At 37.2% G+C, this 23218-nt stretch overlaps 1 protein-coding gene across 1 annotated transcript in view; it reads right to left on the bottom strand.

Moving 5' to 3' along the window:
• Positions 1-22998, bottom strand: part of LOC109415714 (bicaudal D-related protein homolog) — a 389546-nt gene extending 366548 nt beyond the window's left edge. The window contains exon 1 of the mRNA XM_062855603.1: positions 22992-22998. The gene's annotated coding sequence lies outside the window, so the exon portion shown is untranslated. The remainder of the gene's footprint in view (positions 1-22991) is intronic.
• Positions 22999-23218: the final 220 nt, after the last annotated feature.

Genomic DNA, 23218 nt, shown 5'->3' with positions numbered 1-23218 from the left:
AACACATCGTGATAGCTTATTATCGATTGCTTTTTACATGTTTCCATAATCAGCAGATTTAAAAATTTTGAACCACCCTAGTATAGTAAAATCAAAATGTATGAAAAGTTCCAGATCAGAAATAGATTAAGGGCACTAAAATCATCATAACCTGTGAATTTAAGCCATTTTGGTTAGCATTTGAGGTTTTGTCCGACCTTTGTATGGAGGTCCGCCACTGTGAAGAGGTGTAGAATCCGAAAAGTTTTCATTGCACCCTAGATTGCACCCAGTAATTGAGAAAAACAATTTCATGATAAACTCCTTTAAAAAAAAACGATTTCACCATTCCTTGTTAATATGTTCGCTAAGATTGGGACTCAAAGCTCTGTAAAAAAATACCAAAAAGGTAGTCAAATTCCTTTCTCTGAGATACTTCTTATCGCTCACCGCAGTACACTTATGTCGCGCACCCGGGAGCTTCTTCGACAACGAATGCCCAGAACCTTCGGTACTTGGGAAAGTCACCCTTCCCTTCGAACGTCCAGTCCCGGAAGCATTCAGCACTATAGCCTGAAAAGTGCGATGCCTGTTACTTGTTGCTGCTGTTGGTTGTTGCTACTGCTTTGGCTGGCGTGCAAGTACTACTGACTAGTAGCTACTACTGCTACGCTCTCAGGACACATAAGGCTGGCAATGAGGACCAATGTTTGTTGTTATTACCAGGATATGTGTGTAGAAGATGATTAAACACATTTCCACAGCCACCGCACCGTTGGTAGATGGTGAGCGCTGCATTTTATCCGAACGTGCCTGGGCCCGAACTGGGGGGCCAAACCATTGGATCTCATGAGAAAGCAGACTACCCGGGTTGAAACGCGGAACGGGTTGGTTTATATGGGGGCTTCGATTCTGTTTGGTTCTAGCGATGTGTAGCACCCAGTCTCAATGAAAAAAAAAATTCATGAGCCGTTTTTTGTTTTTGATTTCGTCAGGTAGTTTGCATCCACATAAAAATAAAGGGAACAAACCACATAAACGTTAAGGACAAGGTATTTGGAGTACATAGCTCAAAATTTCTAGAGCACCGTTTTTTAGAACCGTTGAACGGATTTGGATGAAAATGCATCACGCTAGTTGTTCAGTGGTTGTCAACAGCGTGATGCATTTTAATCCAAATCCGTTCAACGGTTCTAAAAAACGGTGCTCTAGAAATTTTGAGCAATGTGCTCCAAATACCTTGTCCTTAAGAAGGATGTGAAAAACAAAAATCTAATACGAAGTGAATTGAATATTATTTCTTCATTAGAAACTAAGAGTCAGCGCGATTTCACCAGATATTTTCTCTGGATTCTTTAAAAATGTTTTATTTTGTTTCTTGTCTTCTTGTCTTCTTGTCTTCTTGTCTTCTTGTCTTCTTGTCTTCTTGTCTTCTTGTCTTCTTGTCTTCTTGTCTTCTTGTCTTCTTGTCTTCTTGTCTTCTTGTCTTCTTGTCTTCTTGTCTTCTTGTCTTCTTGTCTTCTTGTCTTCTTGTCTTCTTGTCTTCTTGTCTTCTTGTCTTCTTGTCTTCTTGTCTTCTTGTCTTCTTGTCTTCTTGTCTTCTTGTCTTCTTGTCTTCTTGTCTTCTTGTCTTCTTGTCTTCTTGTCTTCTTGTCTTCTTGTCTTCTTGTCTTCTTGTCTTCTTGTCTTCTTGTCTTCTTGTCTTCTTGTCTTCTTGTCTTCTTGTCTTCTTGTCTTCTTGTCTTCTTGTCTTCTTGTCTTCTTGTCTTCTTGTCTTCTTGTCTTCTTGTCTTCTTGTCTTCTTGTCTTCTTGTCTTCTTGTCTTCTTGTCTTCTTGTCTTCTTGTCTTCTTGTCTTCTTGTCTTCTTGTCTTCTTGTCTTCTTGTCTTCTTGTCTTCTTGTCTTCTTGTCTTCTTGTCTTCTTGTCTTCTTGTCTTCTTGTCTTCTTGTCTTCTTGTCTTCTTGTCTTCTTGTCTTCTTGTCTTCTTGTCTTCTTGTCTTCTTGTCTTCTTGTCTTCTTGTCTTCTTGTCTTCTTGTCTTCTTGTCTTCTTGTCTTCTTGTCTTCTTGTCTTCTTGTCTTCTTGTCTTCTTGTCTTCTTGTCTTCTTGTCTTCTTGTCTTCTTGTCTTCTTGTCTTCTTGTCTTCTTGTCTTCTTGTCTTCTTGTCTTCTTGTCTTCTTGTCTTCTTGTCTTCTTGTCTTCTTGTCTTCTTGTCTTCTTGTCTTCTTGTCTTCTTGTCTTCTTGTCTTCTTGTCTTCTTGTCTTCTTGTCTTCTTGTCTTCTTGTCTTCTTGTCTTCTTGTCTTCTTGTCTTCTTGTCTTCTTGTCTTCTTGTCTTCTTGTCTTCTTGTCTTCTTGTCTTCTTGTCTTCTTGTCTTCTTGTCTTCTTGTCTTCTTGTCTTCTTGTCTTCTTGTCTTCTTGTCTTCTTGTCTTCTTGTCTTCTTGTCTTCTTGTCTTCTTGTCTTCTTGTCTTCTTGTCTTCTTGTCTTCTTGTCTTCTTGTCTTCTTGTCTTCTTGTCTTCTTGTCTTCTTGTCTTCTTGTCTTCTTGTCTTCTTGTCTTCTTGTCTTCTTGTCTTCTTGTCTTCTTGTCTTCTTGTCTTCTTGTCTTCTTGTCTTCTTGTCTTCTTGTCTTCTTGTCTTCTTGTCTTCTTGTCTTCTTGTCTTCTTGTCTTCTTGTCTTCTTGTCTTCTTGTCTTCTTGTCTTCTTGTCTTCTTGTCTTCTTGTCTTCTTATCTTCTTGTCTTCTTGTCTTCTTGTCTTCTTGTCTTCTTGTCTTCTTGTCTTCTTGTCTTCTTGTCTTCTTGTCTTCTTGTCTTCTTGTCTTCTTGTCTTCTTGTCTTCTTGTCTTCTTGTCTTCTTGTTAATTTACTGAAGATTTTGAGTAATAAAAAAAATATTTATAATTAAAAATAGCTTTGTGTATAAATAAATTTTATCAATCCATTTTATCGATAGTTAAGAACAACTGTATGTTGCCATGTAAAAGGTAATCAAATTTTCCCATGCTTGTACTACTTTGGATTTCTACGCTCTATTCTAGAAATCTGCGACGCTGTCTGGTCTGCGGAAGTCATACCTCCAATGGTTGAGAACCAAAGGATGTGTAATACTTCCACAAATCCAGTGCAGAACGATTTTTATACCAGCAGCTTTCACTGACAGTGAACTTGCCAAGGATTGTCCCTTTGGATGTCCCAATTGGAAAACATCCGCAATCCTGGCTTTGAGCTGGCGACGATCTGGAAAGCAGCCGTTCCAGTGATGTTGGGTGTTTTCGATGGGTGAGAGCATACGACCAGAACAAACCTTTTCGTAGGAAGGCCGTTTCTGTTACCAATATCATGCTCTAGTCCCGAACTGGAGGGAATATCCATTTGACCTTGCATGGGAGCAGATTACCCGAGTTCGTTTAGGAAGTTGACAGGTTTTTATAGCCAGCACTGACGAATACGGTTCTAGCGATAGTTCATCGGAACAGCAGATATAAATTTCTTCCAACATCAGTAGAACCAGTAGTAATTCAATCAAATATATAAGCATTCGATTGTACCTGATTCAAACAGGATCAAACGGTTTCCACCACCGGTACGGTATTCAACACTTTTCCATTACTGGAATCGAATCGCAATCCAGTTCGATAGCCAGCTTAACGAGAATGAGTGACCCAACTATTACAGAAAGAAGACGCATCCATTCCAAGATGTTGTCTCGTCTAACCTGCAGTCACTTGTATGTCGCCCGCCGCACACCAATCAAGATGGAAGGTTCCTTTCGCACTACAAATGTTTCGACGCATGCTTTCTGATAGGATTTTCAAACTGGAAGAAAGCAGTGTGTCAGAGCGAATAACGAAAGCCCGGTTTCCAATTGGAATTGTTGTATGTGTAGGTAACAAACTCTCGCATGCTTTCCATGATGGAAATACCAGGCAAAGAAGAATCACTGTATGAGATAACATTTGACTACCTTTTTGATTTAAAAATAAACAAAGTTTTCCTAAAGATGGCTCACACTTTATATATTATCTTGCCCACGCATTGCCGGTTGGAGATTATGCGAAGTTGACTTGCGTTTAGCTGTCGAGCTGTCGTTTTAACAATCAAAAAATAGGGGCTAACTAGGCCAACTAGGCAGGTCTTCGGTATAGCATTGAGCGATTTTTGTTATTCTCGTCGCAAAACACAAAGTGATCCAGAAACCACTCGCATAGAAAGGTATCGTTCATGTTCATATTATAAAACGTTTATTAATGATTAATAAGTTACAAGCAGTGCTGAAAATGTTATTTCAATATATCTAAATTCAACCACCTTCAGCGCATTTCAGAAGATGAATCTGAGAATTCATTCATTCATTCATTTATTTACACGCAGAAAAAAAAAATCGTTAAGTCGAACACAAAATCTCTTTGTTTAGAAACTATAATTTTTGTGCGAATTAAATCAATTCATTTATTAATTTGTTTCTGCATTGGTAATTTTTTGAAACAACACCACCAGAATTTCTAAACATTCAAGATAAAAACTTGTTGAGCGTACGTGAGTTTTTACTTCGTATGTATTTTGTGACATTTTTAGAAAAATGCAAAAAAAAAAAAAAAATTTCATCAAAAAATAAATCGTGAATAACTTTAAAACGGATAGAAAAAATGCTATGTTGTCTTCGGAAAAGTTTTTCCTCAGAAAATTTCCTATCTTTATATGTAAATTGTTTTAAATTAACATTAGGTTCAGATACTTTTTATAGTGGGTAAAATCCAAAGTAAAAAATATGACAAAGTTTAGTAAATTCAAAAATTCATTATCAAAACGTCACCTGCAAAACATGTAGGTAATTATTTTTACTAAATAGTTTGGATCTTTATCAAGCTGCAAAAAATATAAAAATGGTGGGTATTGTCAATTTTTATACGGTAAAAAAATGTATGATATTTATTACTAAAAATGGCCATTTTTTATAAATTTCGCCGAGGCGACCTCTAAAGGATATTTCTGAAAGTTGCCGTCATACAAAAGTTTGTTTCTAACACCCTTATCTATCATTTGCAGGGTGAACCCCCAAGCTTTTTGACCATGTGCAATTTAGGGGCACTCTAATATAGGGTAACGGTTGAATTTTGGACCTCTAGAGGACATTAGTTTGAATTAAGGTCAAAATCAAACAGATTCAGAGGGTATTCTTACATAATGATGATGTTAATATGTTCGTAAAATCCTCCACTGTCCGTTGAAAACACCCACAAGGTCATTTCTGGCTGAAAATTTGATGAAAATAACTGATTTTTGAAGCACCAGTTTTCACTGTTTTGGACACCCTAATATATGTTGGACCCTCTTCAGTATATATTTTGGACACCCGGTGTTTAAACTCGTTTGAAACTATTTTGGAAGAATTTTCCGCTTGAATATGCTAGATCACATCCTAATTACTTGATTGACAAAGGCTGATTAGACGAACTTTGCGAATTTAGTGCGCTAGAATGATAAACGTTTTTGTTTACATCTGCAAGTTTCCTCAGCACCGCAATCTCTTTTTGTAAACATGATGCGACACTCGCACGGATGACGAGATTGACAAAAAATAATTTCAAGGCAAATAAGGATATTTCCAGTGAGGAAATGATTGCTGCCCGTGCAGAGCGATCTTATTTAGCGAATGATTCTAAAAATGTTCGTCATCTCATCATTAAACCTGTGTAAGTTGTGATAATACGACCCAGGGGGTCCAAAATATAAGGGGTCCAAATTATATTGGTTACCCTATAAGCATATTTCATGGTTTTAGAGCCAAAACTCAATTAAACAACCACCATATTGAATTCAGATCCGCCATATTTGGACTCCGGGCATCTTTCCCATATCATATATACCCATTCAATGCTTACAGAGCCTAAAACACCATTAGAGGGATTAGGAGCATAATGGACACCCTAAACAAATGAGTACGTTAGACCTGTCTCTCTCTCTCTCTTCTTGGCGTAACGTCCTCAATGGGACAAAGCCTGCTTCTCAGCTTAGTGTTCTATGAGCACTTCCACAGTTATTAACTGAGAGCTTCCTCTGCCAATGACCATTTTGCATGCGTATATCGTGTGGCAGGCACGAAGATACTCTATGCCCAAGGAAGTCAAGGAAATTTCCTTTAAGAAAAGATCCTGGACCGACCGGGAATCGAACCCGTCACCCTCAGCATGGTCATGCTGAATACCCGTGCGTTTACCGCCTCGGCTATATGGGCCCTAAACCTGTTAGACCTGTATAACGGTGAAAAACTTTTTATCAGTTGGCTTACAACTGTAGCTTGTTTCCTTCGTATTTCAATCATTTACAGTAGGTAAAATGTCTTTATTTTGAAGAAATATCGAATTTTAAATCGTGTGTTTTTTAGGGCTGGCAGGAAAGGTACGGGGCGAAATGGACACCCATCGGGGCATAGTGGACACTCCTACATATGTTATGCTAATTCTTTGATTACATCGATCAGTTACACACTAAGATAAGCTCGGCAAACGCCGGCACCGCTGTGTCTCAGCAAATATTTATACTGAATCTCGGTAAAAAATGACGTTTGTTAGCTGAATTTCGGCAAAACATGTCCTGAACCTCAGCAAACAAACAACACGATTGCTGAGATCTCGTAGAAAAACGAGTTTGCTGAGTGCTTGGCGGTGCCAATCTCGGTAAAAAGCAAGTAGGTAATATGCCTACGGAGATCAATGCCACAGATATAATACTCCAACTTAGACGAGTTTACATAACATCAAAGTTAATTAAATAGGCAAAAATAATCGGACTGATTTTTTTTCCAAACTCTCTAAAACGCCTAACAGTATACAACATTGAAATTGCTATTTTTAGTAAATTCTGATCAAAAATAAAATACTTCATCCATTGCTAAATCTCCACATACATGTAGATAAGGTAACTTGTTTTTATGGTGGACACACTCCAACACTCGTAATACCTTATTTGCTGCTGCTTCGAAATTATAAGAGTTTCACCATATGAAAAACATATTTCAAATTCAATAATATTTTGGTTATTTTGGAGCAATATAAATGATACTTTTGAAAAATAGGACCATGACTTGTTCCTTTACATTTATGCATTAAAAGTTTTACATAAAAGCAATAAAAGTCAACGGTTTCGGCAAAAACAGGGGTGTCCATTTCGCCCGGTTGTCCATTATGCTCCTAATCCCCCTAAACAGTCGCCATCTTTAATTTCAAGCCGCCGTTTTGGATTTTAGACCGCTGTCTTAGATATTTTGGTCGTCGTTTGAACTCCAGACATCTTCCCCATACGAAATATACCCATTTTGCATAGTTACAGACTTAGAGCCTAAAACTTTTGAGTAGCCATCTCTGATTTTAGACCACCATCTTAGATATTCTGGTCGCCATTTTTGGGTTCCGAACATCTTCCTTATACTAAATATACCCATGTTACAGGGGATGGCCAAAATGTTTGGGATAGGCAACTTTTTTTTCTCTCGCAAATAGTTTCAACATGATATAACTTTTCATAGAGTGCATCAAAAAATCTCAAATTTTGACTGCTTGTCAACCTATTATCATTGGTACAAATTTGGGCTTGATTGATTAATGTTTCGCAAAGTTAGAACCGTTCGGGTAAAACTCAATTTTTTTGACAACTCATTTTTGAGCTGTCATATCTCGGAAACCAGTGAACCGAATTGAATTAAATTTTGAACGTACACTAACAATATGCAAATGCTTCACAAACTATTTAAATATAGGTACTTTTTAAACGTTAAAAAAAGTTATCATGGATTGACACTTTTTTGATTTTTCTCGAAAAAATGTAATTTTTTTACATCAATGTCATCAAATTTTAGTGTTGATATCCAAAGATTTTCCACTTCTGTTCTCAAGCTATCTCTAATCAGATATATTGGAGCCTATTTAGATTGAAGGAAGAACACTTTTCGTAATGTTTGTGTGGTATTGTAAATTTGACCTATTTTCTTCTATATGGGTCGAAATTCCAACCCGGTATAACTTAATTCGCCGTGAGAATATATTATATTTTATAACGTCGTATTAAGTATCAATATATTGTTGATAAACGTTAAAAAATTCATTTAATTCGGTTCACTGGTATCCGAGATATGACAGCTCAAAAATGAGTTGTCTTAAAAATAGTGTTTTACCCGAAGGGCTCTAACTTCGCGAAACATTAATCAATCAAGCCCAAATTTGTACCAATGATGCACATATAATAGGTTGACAAGCAGTCAAAATTTGAGATTTTTTTATGCACTCTATAAACAGTTACAGCATGTTGATTTTTTTTTGTGGGAGAAAAAAAGTTGCCTATCCCAAACATTTTGGCCATCCCCTGTATATGGTTTTAGGGCCTAAAACTCCATTAAACAGCCACTATCTTGAATTTGGAGCCGCCATCCTGTATATTAGGGCATTATCTTGGATATTCTGGTCGCCATTTTTGAACTCCGGACATCTTCCCCATACCAAATAAGCCCATATTCAAAGATTTTAGAGCCGAAAACACCATCAAACAGCCACCATCTTGGATATTAGGCTGCTATCTTGAATTTTGGACCGACATCGTGGAATTTATGGTTCTGGATTCCCAAGTAACACAACTTGTTATAATAATGTATATAATACATGTTTCATACAAACATCAAAGTTTTGTTCAGAATATGGAAAACTTGTTTTCGTACACATATATCACCGAAAAAGCGCAAAAAATGGCGGCTTATAAAACATCTTCGATGTTACTAAAGATGTTTTTCAATACATTTTTATAACACATAATTAAGTTTCGGATATGTTCTCAGCAACATCGTAACAACTACTTAGTTTTTGCTAGCAGGAAAATTATCATTTGTCAATCGCACACGGAGCAAATAAATGTAACACTTATTATGACATATTTGGTAATAGTTCAATGTAATTTTCAAGCCTTACATTTCATTTGTAATTGATCATCTCGATGTTTGGTCACAATTACCTAATTTCAAGTGCCATTTAAAATGTATGGTGAGATAAATACATTCACTCGTCATGGATTCATTCGCTTCCTATCGGATTGAACAGGGGAAGGAAGATTTATGTAATATCCTCTCCTCTTCTTGGCGTAACGTCCTCACTGGGACAAAGCCTGCTTCTCAGCTTAGTGTTCTATGAGCACTTCCACAGTTTTTAACTGAGAGCTTCCTCTGCCAATGACCATTTTGCATGTGTATATCGTGTGGCAGGCACGAAGATACTCTATGCCCAAGGAAGTCAAGGAAATTTCCTTTACGAAAAGATCCTGGACCGACCGGGAATCGAACCCGTCACCCTCAGCATGGTCATGCTGAATACCCGTGTGTTTACCGCTTCGGCTATATGGGCCCTGCCGAATGCTATTTTTAATTATATTGCATTAATGATGTTATTTTAACTGTAAAATTTGTGTACGTTATCGATAAGGCAATTATATTATTTTAATTTGTTTTATTTATTAATGATATTTTACACTAAAAAGTGCATTCGTGTCAATTATTTTAAAGAATGTTTAAACTGCCAGATAAATAATTTTTAAGGAAAAACTTGCATATGAATAAACAACTACAGTAGACGTTCGATAACTGCAACTTGTTTACGTTTCACTTAGCGAACAAAATTCGATAACTGCAACGTCAGACAGGCGTCAACAACCCATCAATTGACGTTAAATGATCGTAAAATTCATTCCACAGTTCATTTGGGCTAACATGGCGCACCGTTTTGACGGATAGCGGTGCGATAACTGCAAATTTGTGTCATTTACCGGAATAGTTTGAAAAACATTGAAAAAAACATCATAACAACGTTTTTGCAACATCCATTTCCAAATAGCATACAACAATGTGATTTTTGTTTCTGGATACCTGTTTTGAACATCAGTATAACAATAACAATGTTTGATTGCAGTTCCTGGAGCGAATCTTAATAAATTGATTTAAAGCTATTAGTTGGGTTAAAAATAGTGTTCCTAAGTGATATTTGGCTTTGGCCGCCACGTAAGTACCAAAAGTGATTATTATATAACAGGAGGCCTGATAGTCAAGTGAAATTCAAAGGTGGCTAGTTTCTTCCGAGCAATTCAGGCCTAAAGTGAATTTCACAGTCGCCAAGCTTTTCAGAACATATTAATTAATGTGATTACCTGTTAAGCAAACGACAAAGAAATATTAAGTCTGGATAATTGCAGAGCATAAAAATGAGTGGTGAATGCTATCATAGTTGGATTTCCTAGTAATTTTGCGTGCAAGAGATGTTTCATGAATAATGTTCAAGTGAGTGACGAGAGGCAGCGGTCTGATAAACGTATACATTAACGTACTGAATACGTAAAAATAACGTTTTCGTAACATATTAGAGCCCAAAGGTTATAACTATGCGCTACTGATATTTTACATATCATCAATAATTGAAAGAAGATAATGATTCAAAAATCTAGTGTAACCAAAGTTAAATTTACGTTACTATAACATGTGGTCAGATGGATAAGATTTTTCAATACCTTGTTATTGCTAAACATAGTTCAAACATGATTTCAACATAAGATGTGTACAGAAACGATTATGGTACTGTAGAACAACATTTTTTTTTCAAATGTCATTTTCAAAGATGTTTTCTGTGTTACTTGGGTTACCGCACAAAATTCATCAGCCATACTGAAGGTTACAAAAATCACCGCAGTTTGATGTGTCGCATGATGGGGCTTGATTCAGTTTTATATATGGCCAGTTCCACCGGTGCTGGTACGGATCACTGAAAGGCCATAACTCCGGAACGCCTCGACCGATCAGGACCATTTTTAATAGCAAACAGTGCGGTAAAACTTCGGTTCGATTCGAGCTATAATCCGAAAAACCGGTCAATGGGAAGTGCCTTAAAAGTGAGTGAACTTATTTTGCGCACAGCCATACATACATACACACATACATGTACACATACAGACATCATCTCAAATCATCGAACTGAGTCGATTGGTATATGCGACTTGATTCTTCGAGCCTTTCTGAGAAAAATCGTCTTTTGAGTGAACATATAGCCTTTTCAGTACACTTAGTGTACGAGAAAAACAAAACGAGGTAAAATAATCCAGTTTATTCAGAAGCTGTTGCTTTGTTTTATGTTTGCTAGGGAAGTATATAATTTCTGTATCTCATTCTGCATTGTTATGTTACTTACATGTATTCCTCAATGTATTCCTTCATTTAAGCTAATTGGTTTCGATGAAGTGTATCGAAATGAAGTATTCTTATTGTAGAGAAGAAAGAAACTGGCTAAGGAAAGAAAAAGGTGACTATTAAATAACATGATGGACTGATTTGTTTATCTATCGCAGAATCTATAGCATGTTTTGTTCGGCTTTACGATGAATGTATTAACCATGACTATGGCACCGGCTACAGAGATTCGTTTTAGAATTCGTTTTCGCCACAAACCACAGACCAGAACCGAATATCATGTAGTGAAATACATTTTCACTTGGACTAGTACTCAATTTAGGTATAATTTGATGTACAAAACGAATAAATTTGTTTATAAAGTTGTGTTTGGATTCTATTTGTATGTATGTAAACAAAACAATCAATAAAACCGCTTTTTAATTCAATGGACTATCATTGTTGAAACAACAAATAACATTTTTCGTTTTAATATGGCTCCTTTTATTATTTCAATACATACACCGTATTTATAGGTTCGAAAAATCTTATTTTCGTTTCTAAAAAAATCTGCTTTGTTTTTTACAGCTGCATGTTTTTAGGCATTTTTAGAAACATCAATTTCGCTATAGTAAGCATCAAAAAAGCATACAAACTTCTTGGTATGACTAAGCATGACATATCGCAATTTCTCAACCAAATGGTTTAATTTTATTATGACTAACCACAATGAAATTGACTTCTATTTAACTCTCCAACGACCAGTGTCACCTCTAGGTGACACCTGCTTTGTTTTGATTGCTAAAAATATAGCGCATTTAGTTCACCACTGGACTATCGCACTAGTTTTTATGAGTGCGAAAATGTAAATAAGAGTGCGCGATTACATCAAATCAATTTGATGTTTTCGGCGCACTATTTCTTCAATATATGAAGACTTAGTGCGCAGTCCAGTGGTGAACTAAATGCGGTATGCGATAAACATAACGTCGGAAGTAGTGCGCTGACTAGAGCCTCAGATTTATTATACAGCGCACTACTTCCGACGTTATGTTTAACGCATACGAAAGGCAGCGGAAGTCAATGAAGTTCCTTCCGACACCAATTTGGTGCCAAATCCACAATAAGCCTCGTAGCCGTGCGGTTAGCGTCACCAAGGTAAGGGTTCGATTCCCGCCCCGATTGATGAAACTTTTCGTTTCTTCCTCGTATCCACTGGTGCTCGTAATATGTATCGATAAAAATTGTGCTACAGAGTCGTGAATTGTTTCAGCAATCTGAGGTTGAAATCCACTGGAGGTTGAGTGGCCTGGCCACTCGATGAACCTTCGTGTTATCCGGAGGATCCTTATAAGTGGTAAATTCATAAAAATGTGCTAGAGCGTCGCGATTTCTAATAAACTACAACGTTTCTGAAACAAGACAATAACAGATTTTTATCGATGATGATTAACCTGGGCTTTTTAGGGGAATATCTGTAAATAAAAAGAAAATCGGGTTAAGTACGGTTCCTTTGAATTCCACTAAGAATTTGCATCCTTTGACAGATACGTATTTCGACCTCAACTGTAAGGTCGTCTTCAGTGTCTTGTACAGTCGAGTCAAGTACAAGACACTGAAGACGACCTTACAGTTGAGGTCGAAATACGTATCTGTCAAAGGATGCAAATTCTTAGTGGAATTCAAAGGAACCGTACTTAACCCGATTAGATTTTTATCGGTTCATCCCTGGATTGATTTGACCAAACGGTTTACAAAATCAATCTCATCTATATATATAAAAATGCTGTGGCATACGTGGGACCGCGCATAACTTGCGAACGGAAGGTCCGATTTTGGTCGTCTTAGTTTTGTTCTGTTAGTTTTCACCCAAGGAAGGTTTTTGAAGCATAAAACATGGAAAAATTTATAGTTTTTGAAAATCGATCTTCCATACCAGGGACCGGGGATTTGGTCTTGGCTAGAAACTTAAAACGTCAAAAAACGCAGTAGGCAAGACAAAGTTTGCCGGGTACAGCTAGTTGGTCTATAAAAATTTCCATTGCATTGACTCTGCACAAGCGAGAGATTTTTTTTCTATTTTTTCGGTTCAAATCGGATTAGGAGACCGGTTCTCCTAAACTCTTATTTTAGCCATAGGTTCAATCGTTCATTAAAATAATGTATTTTACCGGTTCAAAAATTGATCGTTTTGATTATATATTAAAAAAAAAGAAAGTTTTGAAACGACATTAGATAAGCATGGCAAAAGGCATTGGCAGGCATGGCAAAAAGGTAGTCAAATTATACATGCCGAACTGAATTGTGTAGATTGGTATCCAGCCTTTCCCCCTACACATTTCAAGATATGATGCGTACCGGTGTACAACATCGCTTTCTCGTGCATGATGTCAGACTACCTCGAAAGTATCCTATTATCGTACTTGCATTTATATAAACTAAACGGGAGAAATGGTTCTATCGATGGGTAAATAGGGAAGTGACATCACTATGGAACGCACGCAGGTAGCCCAATACGTCAATACATTTCAATCAATACAACGTAATTCTTATAACTTTTTAGCTCTACAGAATTCTAAAATAAATACGCCCCCAGTTGCAAACTGTGAAAGTACTCATAGAAACCTAAGCTGTAAAACAGGCTCTGTCCCAGGGGAGATATGCCGCCAGGATGGAGAAAAACACTTGAAAAGGTGCATTCTACACCTTCAAAAACATCAGATTAGGCGTTTGAAACTCACAACTGCAGTGCCTAAATACCAAATCATAAGCAAAAACGAACGCTGCCGTCAATAATAGTGGTAATCACGTTCAAATGTATGTGTGCCTTTTTGTAGAAGTAGTTGTGAAGCTGTGGGGAAAATTTTTGTACTCTTACCCCGGACGTTAGTTTTATCATTATTCACCAGTTTTACCCTATTCGATTGGGTAATATTTACATATGCAATCTGAATAGCCGTGCAATTTTGTGTGAGGAAAAACTCGCGCTAGTGTTCAGGTGTTGAAATGTCATTTATCTCTATTGTCCTTGGATTATACACACGTGCAGCGTAACTACAGGGATGGAAAATGTCGCAGAGTTACATGAAAAAAATGTTATGACTTTTCTCTATTTCTTCCGGAGTAAATTTCTGTAAGCTTCGCCAATCCATAATGCTGATTAGAAATGGATAATCTTCGGGATAATCAATGATGTCGTTTATTTACATTTCCTACTAGGTGCAGCGAAAATAGCAAATAACGTAATGACATTTTTGTATCCCTGGAATCCCTGCATCCCTGGAACGAGCACTTGTCAGCGCTTTGTCGTGCCATTTTAGGTTATTTTCAGAGTAACTCTTTTTGTCGAGGATTGAAATTTGTCGTTTATATTCCAATACAAAAATCACGAATAAAATCATTAGACAATTTTCTGATTCTTTTCTTTACAGATAAAAAAAGACTGATGTTAGTCATTATTTGTCAAAATGTTGTTGGACAGCCTGTTTTGTTGCTCGTTCCACGTGTGCCAAGACGTAAAACTGGCACGCAGACATCCTGTTTTCCATGCCTACTACAAGATAAATGTTCAAAATATAGAATTAGACTCTCCCAAGATGTAAGGTTTTTCGCACCACGATGGCGTAGTGTACATTCAGCGTGCCTGCCTGGGTCATATTGACTCTAACATCCTACAAGGGTTGATATACCTCATTTAGTTCACCACTGGACTGCGAACTGCGACTTCATAAGTGCGAAAACGTAAATAAAAGTACGCGATTGCATCAAATCAGGTTGATGTCTTCGGCGCACTATTTCTTCAATCTATGGTGAACAAGTGCTCTGAAGACACCGAGTTGATTTGATGCAATCGCGCACTTTTATTAGCGTTTTCGCACTCGTGAAAACTAGTGCGATAGTCCAGTGGTGAACTATAGCGTATTAAGTGCAATATACTTCATATTGGAATCCGACTGCATTAGGATTCCAACAAAATTGTACAGATAAAAATAGATTCCAATAGAAACTAGTAGGTAATAAATATTCAGGGAGAAATGTATCCTTTTACAACATTCAAGTCACTTACCAAAAGGATTCCAACGAAAAAGCTAAAAATAGATTCCAATAGAGCTTAAAATCATTGCCATTCCAGTAGAAAGGTATCCGAATCCGATTGAAATATCTTTTCACAACTATTGAGCTACTTTATTGAACTGCCAAGAAAAGAACGCATCCTATATGAATGATTTTCCTACTAGCATTTTCTGCCTGTGATAATCGTGAAATTGCAGTACTTTTACCTGTCGCTCAAAAAAAAAAATGGTGCATTGATGCATTTTGTGCAATGAATAATGACCAATTTTCATTCGCATGATAGATAGTTCTTTTCCGCAACAGTCCCAAATATTGCAAGGTTGATGACGACATTTCGTAAGCAGTTATGATACTAATAAATGCAATTTCTTGCAAAATTCCATCAATTTTGATCAACCGGTTCGTTAAGTGTAGAATTAGCAACTAGTTAAAATACACAAAAATAAAAATATTTATAAAAAATCAACCGGTTCTATCATAACTATGATAATGTTAATGAGTAGGAGAGACTGGGCAGACTTGATTCCATTTTCTCAATATGGTTATAGCTTCAAAACACAAATTAGATCCAGTTTTCACTCAGAATGACAAGTAAATATCTATTGCAAGTTTATACGTATAAAAAAATATCAAACCACAGACAAACAGACGTAACACTCTGATAATTCACATCGTACACCGATTTAACGGTCTTTTTCAAAATTTGATAGTTGGCCAACTGCCCAACCGTGGCGCTCTAATCGTTTTTGTTCGAGTTTGACGTTTGCTCACTACCGCCACCTGGTTGGTGGTCGGCCAAACATAGGCCTTTTAGCATTGGGCGAATAAGTTTTCGTGACTATGATTTGAATCGAAAAATGTTTGAAGTGTTACGTCTGTTTGTCTGTGATCAAATTATTGTTGATGTTTTCAAAACTATTATTGATGGAACCAGTTCCATACATATCATCCACCCTCTTACTGTACACGGAGGACTCTCATTAGAATACTGACTATTCAAAGCGTAAGCACAGACAAACAGACGTATCATTTGGAACAAAATGCGATAAAAATCATCGTCACGAAAACACAATCGCTCAATGCTAATAACGCTGTGGTTCGCAAACCCACTGAGTAGATGACGGTATTAAGGAAACGTCAAATAGGAGCAAAAACGATGCAAGCGCCATGAGCGAGCGATTTGCGAACTACAGAATATTTTAATATTCCGTTAAAAAGAGAAACGATGACGAGAGAGTAGAGGGAGACGTCTGTTTGTGTGTGGCGTAAGTAAAAAGGAAATCGTGTGAGGTCCTCGACTTTGAGTCGAGTCATGTAAGAGACACTGAAGACGACCTTACAGTTGAGGTCGAAACACGTATCTGTCAAAGGAAGCAAATTCTTAATGGAATTCAAAAAAACAGTACTTAATACGATTTTCTATCAACTTACAGATATTTCCTCAACAAGCCCAGGTTCATCATCATATTCAAAGTGTTCATGTATCAAGGTAAATTCGACGACATTAACTGACTTAGATTGCTTTGGCCGTTAAACAATAAAACTTTTTTTAATATAAGATGTTTGAGCCTTATTTACAAAATAAGAGTTTGTAAAGTGCTGCACTTTAAGTGCAAAGCGAACTTCAACATTCTGACCCATAGTGCACTGCCCATGCGTGCCGTCGCCACCTTTATCCGACGTTCTCCATCGATAGAATCGCTCCCATCGTTCTGTTCTATAAAACCAAGTCCGATGCTCAGAAGTCACTCGGGTAGTCTGATTTCATGCACGATGAAGCGGTTTGATGCACCAGTACGCATTCCAATGTGAATTGTGAAGGACCAAAGGTGACCAAACTTTCGCAATTCACGCCCCCATCAGACGCGCGCCGTCGTCGTTTTCAGTTCGTTCTGGGTACGAGCAGCGTTGTCGTCGCCCAATACTGGAGTGAGTGTTTAACAACTTTCACGGCCAGCCCACGCACTTCCACCGGAAGATGGCGAACAACCAACAGCAACAGCAACAGCAGCAACAACAACAAACAGCACCTGGTACCTTGGGATTGTGACTCAGTAGCAAGCACCTCCGGGTCTTGTCTCTGTCGCAATTCCGGTACAACAACCACTATCGCACGAATCACGTCAAACCTGTGATGAGTGTTGAACAGTATCTGCATGAAATACAATTTGACTACCTTTTTGCTATCAGGAGAATGATTCTCCGCTCCAACCATCACTATTATTATCATAGAAAACACACTTTACTGTTCGGGTTGCTAAATAACACACACTGGGCCACGAGCGGGATCTAGCAAGTAAAAACCTCTAGCGTTTTGGGAGTACATTTTTTTGAGTTGGTGTCTTCGGAGACTTGTATTTATTTAACCTGTACTTTTCTGTGGTGAAGAAAATTAGTTGGTAATTTTACCGCATAGGTGGCGCTGCGATACTAACTTTTTTGTCTTACGTCCTAGAGGTTTCCCGTCTTCTGCAAAGTTGTAGAGCGTGCAAAAATAGGTAAAGTCGTCGAAGACATCAAAGTTGTGTGACTTCAAATAACAAAGTTATATTAAAAATAGTAAAATTTACGTGAAAATCACGATTTCATGACTATTTTAAATGTTTATCGCAAATATATCAATTTTAACACTTCACACGTGTAAATCAAAGTAGCCTGTGTCTGATGATAGCAACTTTACAATTTTTCGGGACCTTTGAAATGTTTTGTTGGGCAAAATAGTAAAAATTACTATGATTTTTACTAGCAGTTTTTTCAAAGAGCTGTAAATTTCGGCTAAATTTGATGCTTGCTTCAAAATATACCACTCAAGATCTATTAAATCTGAAAGTTTGCCGGAGGTATTATTTGGTGTTTTTGAGATATATTGTTTTAAAATAATGATGTTTTTAAAACCTAAATTATTTGGAAAGAGAAGCAATTCTTTATTTTTTTGTCTGTATTAACGAGATTTTTAACCCTAGGCTAGTTCATCTCGGGATATTCTTGCCAGTAGATACTCACGGATCACTTTTCAGTTAAGAGTTTTATGTTTACCCAACGCCCTGATTATTCAAAATTGACGTTTTGTGTTCAATTGTTTTGTGCATCAATTTGTTGAATCAACAGTGCTCATATATTTATTGGTCTATTGAAAGAAAGAAATTATAATGGTTTTTGGCCTTCTGTGAGCGACTCACGCAAGTGCGAAGTTTCGTAATACCAATCCGTGAGGTCAGTAATGATTCTCAGCTAACTCAACGTACATACGTAAAAATGAATAAATTATTGGTTATATTATAAAAAAAAACCTTCAGCTCAAGATGAGATATGAATTCACGACTCTTATACAAGTGCTTTACTTATTAAGTCGCAGTGCCAATTAATGACACGGCATTGATGAGCTAAGTTTTTTTTTCATAATTTCATCAGTATCCATCTAAACATATGTACGTTGAGTTAACTGAAAATCATTATTGATTCCCCCGAATTGGTATACCGGAACTTTGCACTAACGTAAGTCGCTCACACAGGATCAAAAGGCATTATATTTTTTTTTCTTTCAATAGACCAATACATATATGTGCATTGTCGATTCAATACATTGATGCGCTAGACAATTGAACACAAAACGTCAATTTCAAGTAATTAAGGCGTTGGGTAAACATAAAACTATTTATTTAAAAGTGATCCGTGAGGATCTAATGGCTGGACAACTCCGGACGAAAGAATTGCTTCTCTTTCAAAATAATTTATGTATAAAATCATCAATATTTTAAAACAAGAAATCTCAAAAACACCAAATTGTACCTCCGGCAAACTTTCAGATTTAATAGATCTTGAGTGGTATATTTTGAAGCAAGCATCAAATTTAGCCGAAATTTGCAGCTTTTTGAAAAAAAAATGCTAGTAAAAATCATAGTAATTTTTACTATTTTGCCCAAAAAACCATTTGATAGGTCCTGAAAAATTGTAAAGTTGGTATCATCAGACACAGGCTACTTTGATTAACACGTGTGCAGTGTTAAAATAGATAAATTTGCGATAAACATTCAAAATAGTCAAGAAAACGTGATTTTCACGTAAATTTTACTATTTTTTATGTAACTTTGTTATTTGAAGTCACACAACTTTGGTGTCTTCGACGACTTTACTTATTTTTGCACGCTCTACAACTTTGCAGAAGACGGGAAACCTCTAGGACGTAAGACAAAAAAGTTAGTATCGCAGCGCCACCTATGCGGCAACATTACCAACTAATTTTCTTCACCACAGAAAAGTACAGGTAAAATAAATACAAGTGTCCGAAGACACCAACTCAAAAAAATGTACTCCCAAAATGCTAGAGGTTTTTACTTGCTAGATCCCGCTCGTGGCCCAGTGTGCAATGTCTTTATTGTACTCTCCTCCTGCATACTACAAATACTTGCCACAACAGAACACAACACAAAAAAAAATAAAATTTTTGATAAAAAAAAAGGTTTCTTCTATTCGGAAGTTTTTTTCAACACAAGGTGCAAATCCCGGAATAGGTTCTCTTCGTGCTGATCCATGGTATGTACAATCAATCAGAAACTCATCTATCAGGTAATACGTCAGTAATTTATTTACACCCGATTCTTTTTTTTTGCACGGGTGTTTTTTTTTCGATCCAATTGACTTGATTGTTTGTACACACAGAAAAAAATATTCATGTAAAATTCAGCGAAAACCCATGCACATAAAGGGAATGCTAGAATTAGTGCATATTTACATGAGATGTCATGTAAAATTACGTTACGTTCGTGTAAATTTCCGCTAATAGTCGCATAACCGGTTGGAGTCCATCATGGCTTACGCGATGGTTGGCGGAAATTTACACGATGGTACTGTAATTTTACATTATATCTCATGTAAAAGTGCACTAACTCTAGTATTCCCTTTATGTGCATGCTTTCTCGCTGAATTTTAATCACATATTTTTTTCTGTGCACAAATAGTACTAACCGTACCTACATGTGCACAAAATTTCTTGAAAATTAGTTCAAAGTTGACTGAGTTATAGCAAAAACCGGACCCGTGCAAAAAAAAGTGTAACTGCTCCAGGCTGGAGCCTCCAGCAATAATTTCTGTTCGGATAAAAATGAGAAAATCTGCTTTGGTGAAGGACACGTCAACCTCCTTCAGAAGTTCATAGTATGTCACAAGGTGGTCGGGTTGGCCGGGACGAAAAACTTTGAAATTTATCATATTTTGCAGCTAAGAATAATCGAATTTTCCTTTATTATGAAGCATTATGAAAAGTTTTACCACATTTTCGATGCGATTTGAACGGTTATAGGCAAATCTGACGGAAGCTAACGATCCCTCCGCATCTGGTGGCAGGAATGAGAACCCTATAAAAAACGTGACTCCGCCAAAATTTGCCATGGCGCAGCATAGGCAAAGTGCACTTTTTCACTTTTTCGTATCGAATTTCGCATCATAGAGAAACAAACGAGCACTTTTTAGAAAGAAAATTTAATTCTCTTTCAGATGCGCATAGATCCGGTAGGTACTTACGAACAATTTATGTGATTAATTTGAGGAGCTCTTGCTATGCCTCCGGCGGGCGATCTGCCGGATTTTTTGTTAACTGGCCAATCCGGTGTCTGTCGGCGTGGGCATCAAGAATGATGGTAATGGAAGCCATTACCAATGAAAAATAGCAACCACCAAGGCAAAATATTTTGAAGACGTTAAATGTATTTTTAGATGTAAACAAACGATTTTCTCCTCATCTCACCTAGCACCTCTACAATTGGGGGTCATTCGAATTCTTCTATAGGATGAAATTGGGAGCGTGAGATTACTGATGGCACACAAACCCTATTTCATCTTTGAATAGTTGCTGCATCAGGTAAATGGTACTCCAACAATCACTGTTATTATCTCAGAAAACACACTTTACTGTTCGGGTTGCTATTGATGACTGCACCCCAAATTGGACTGACACAATAGTGTGCACACAGCTTCAAAGTGTGATTGCAGCGCAGAGCCACGTTGGATTGAGTTGGGTTCTTCGGTGTAGGCACTGCACTTATTCACTATAAATCAAGGAATAAGTGCACTGAAGACGATCCGAGGCAAATGTGCACTTTTATCACACTTATTAGGCGTACCAAACAGTGTGATCGTCGGGTGTAATCTGCAATAAATAACAATATTATTGAACTCTCCTCCTGTCAGGTCTCTAGGCACGGCCTCCTGTAACTTTCACTCAGGGTGTCTACTACCTGGAAAAACCTGGAAAACCGGAAATCCTCAGGGAATTTTATTTAACAGGGAAAACCCTGGAAAACTCAGAGAATATCGTGAATACTCAGGGAAATGTAGCACCGATAAAAAAAATAATACAATGGGTCGTATGAATAAAAAAATAGCGGATTTTATTACTCGTAAATCTTCTCAAAAACAGAGTTCGCAGAGTTTGCGTTTCGTGGGTATGAATAAAAAAAGTGTATCGATCTCGGAAATCGGCTACAACGATTTTTCCAGAAAAACAAATATCCGTCATGTTTTTTTTTCTGGAACTTCTACCAGCATTTTATCAAGATTCTCACATTGCTTTCCTTGATTCTTCCTTAAGAATCTTCCAGGGTTCTGGAACTTCGATCAATTTCTTCTAGATTTTTTACAGGGATCATACATAATCTCTCTAGAGGTTTTCTTAGAGTTCCCGTGGGTTCCTACCAGGATTTGTCCCGAAATCTCCACAAGAGTTTCTCTCAGTATAAACCGCAAATGTTGTCGCGGAACTTCTGTAAGAGTTTCTCTCGAAATTTCTTTTGAAAGCGTTATTCCTGGGATTTCTACTAAAGCTCCTACACAATTTTTAAGAGGTTTTTTACTAATTTTCTACGGAAATTCCTTCTGAAGTTTATCCTGTGACTCCTTTAAGAAATTTTCGATAGCTTTTTTTTTTCTTCAAGAGTTTCTCTTTTGGATTTTTACAAAAGTTTCAGCTGGTGTGTTTCCCAAACGTTCTCGCGGAATTTATTTTGCAGTTTCACCTGAGATTTCTCTTGGAGTTTCTCTAGGGACTTATCTCAGAGGTGTTGATTCGGGGATGTCTCTCAGAGCTTTTCAGAATTTATCCTGGATCCTTCCTAAAATTTTTCGGAGAGTCTTCTGGGAGTTGTGCAGAAGCAACTGGTGTTTCTCGTGAAGTTCGTGATTTTTTTTTATATATTTTTCAAGGCTTTTCCTTTTCTTGTTGTTAATTATCTAATTTCTTGCAGCGACCCACCTGAGATATTTTTAAGAGGTTTTCCCGAGATTTTTCCCAGAGCTCTTCCTGGAAACTCTTTCAGAAATTTTCTCGAGATTATGGATACTCCTTTTAGGGATTTCTTAAATGATTGCTCCCGGAGTTCTTGCAAGATTTTTTATTTTTTCTCGGAATGTCTCCTGGGATAACTTACGGATTTGTTGTGAGAAATTCCCGGAGAAATATCGTGGAATCGCGGTTCAATTTTTTGCGAAAAACTCCGCAAAGACTTATTGCCCTCAAGAACCCTCAAGAACTGTGAATGAAATCCTGAGAGAAACTGGGACATCTCGGAAAAAAAATCTGGAACTAATCCCAGTAATTAACTGACGAACTCTGAAAACCTCTTAAATAAATCCAAGGAGAAACTACGTGAAAAATCCCGTAAGGAAATCCACAATATTTTGCTCTGAAAACTGTCTCCGGTAGTAATCCTTGGAAGAACTTCTACAAATATCCCGAGAGATGCTGTTAGAAAACTATCCCCAACCAAGAGAAATTCCTGGAAGATTTTTGGACAAATTTTGGAAAGATCTGCAGGAGGAATCCAACGAGAAACTCTGGAAGAAAGTCCGGGCGGTACATACTCTAGCAGAGGCCCCGTAAAAAACCTGAAATCGTGAATAATCTCGGAAGAAATTATTTATGAAAGCAAATACATAAGAACCTCTGGATGTACATACTTGGAAAAATTGGAGAAAGCCAGA

This window comes from Aedes albopictus, chromosome 3 (assembly GCF_035046485.1).
Source record: "Aedes albopictus strain Foshan chromosome 3, AalbF5, whole genome shotgun sequence".
In the NCBI taxonomy this organism is placed as follows: Eukaryota; Metazoa; Arthropoda; class Insecta; order Diptera; family Culicidae; genus Aedes; species Aedes albopictus.
Note: the sequence above shows the minus strand (reverse complement) of the source record. Positions and strands in the feature narration are given on the sequence as shown.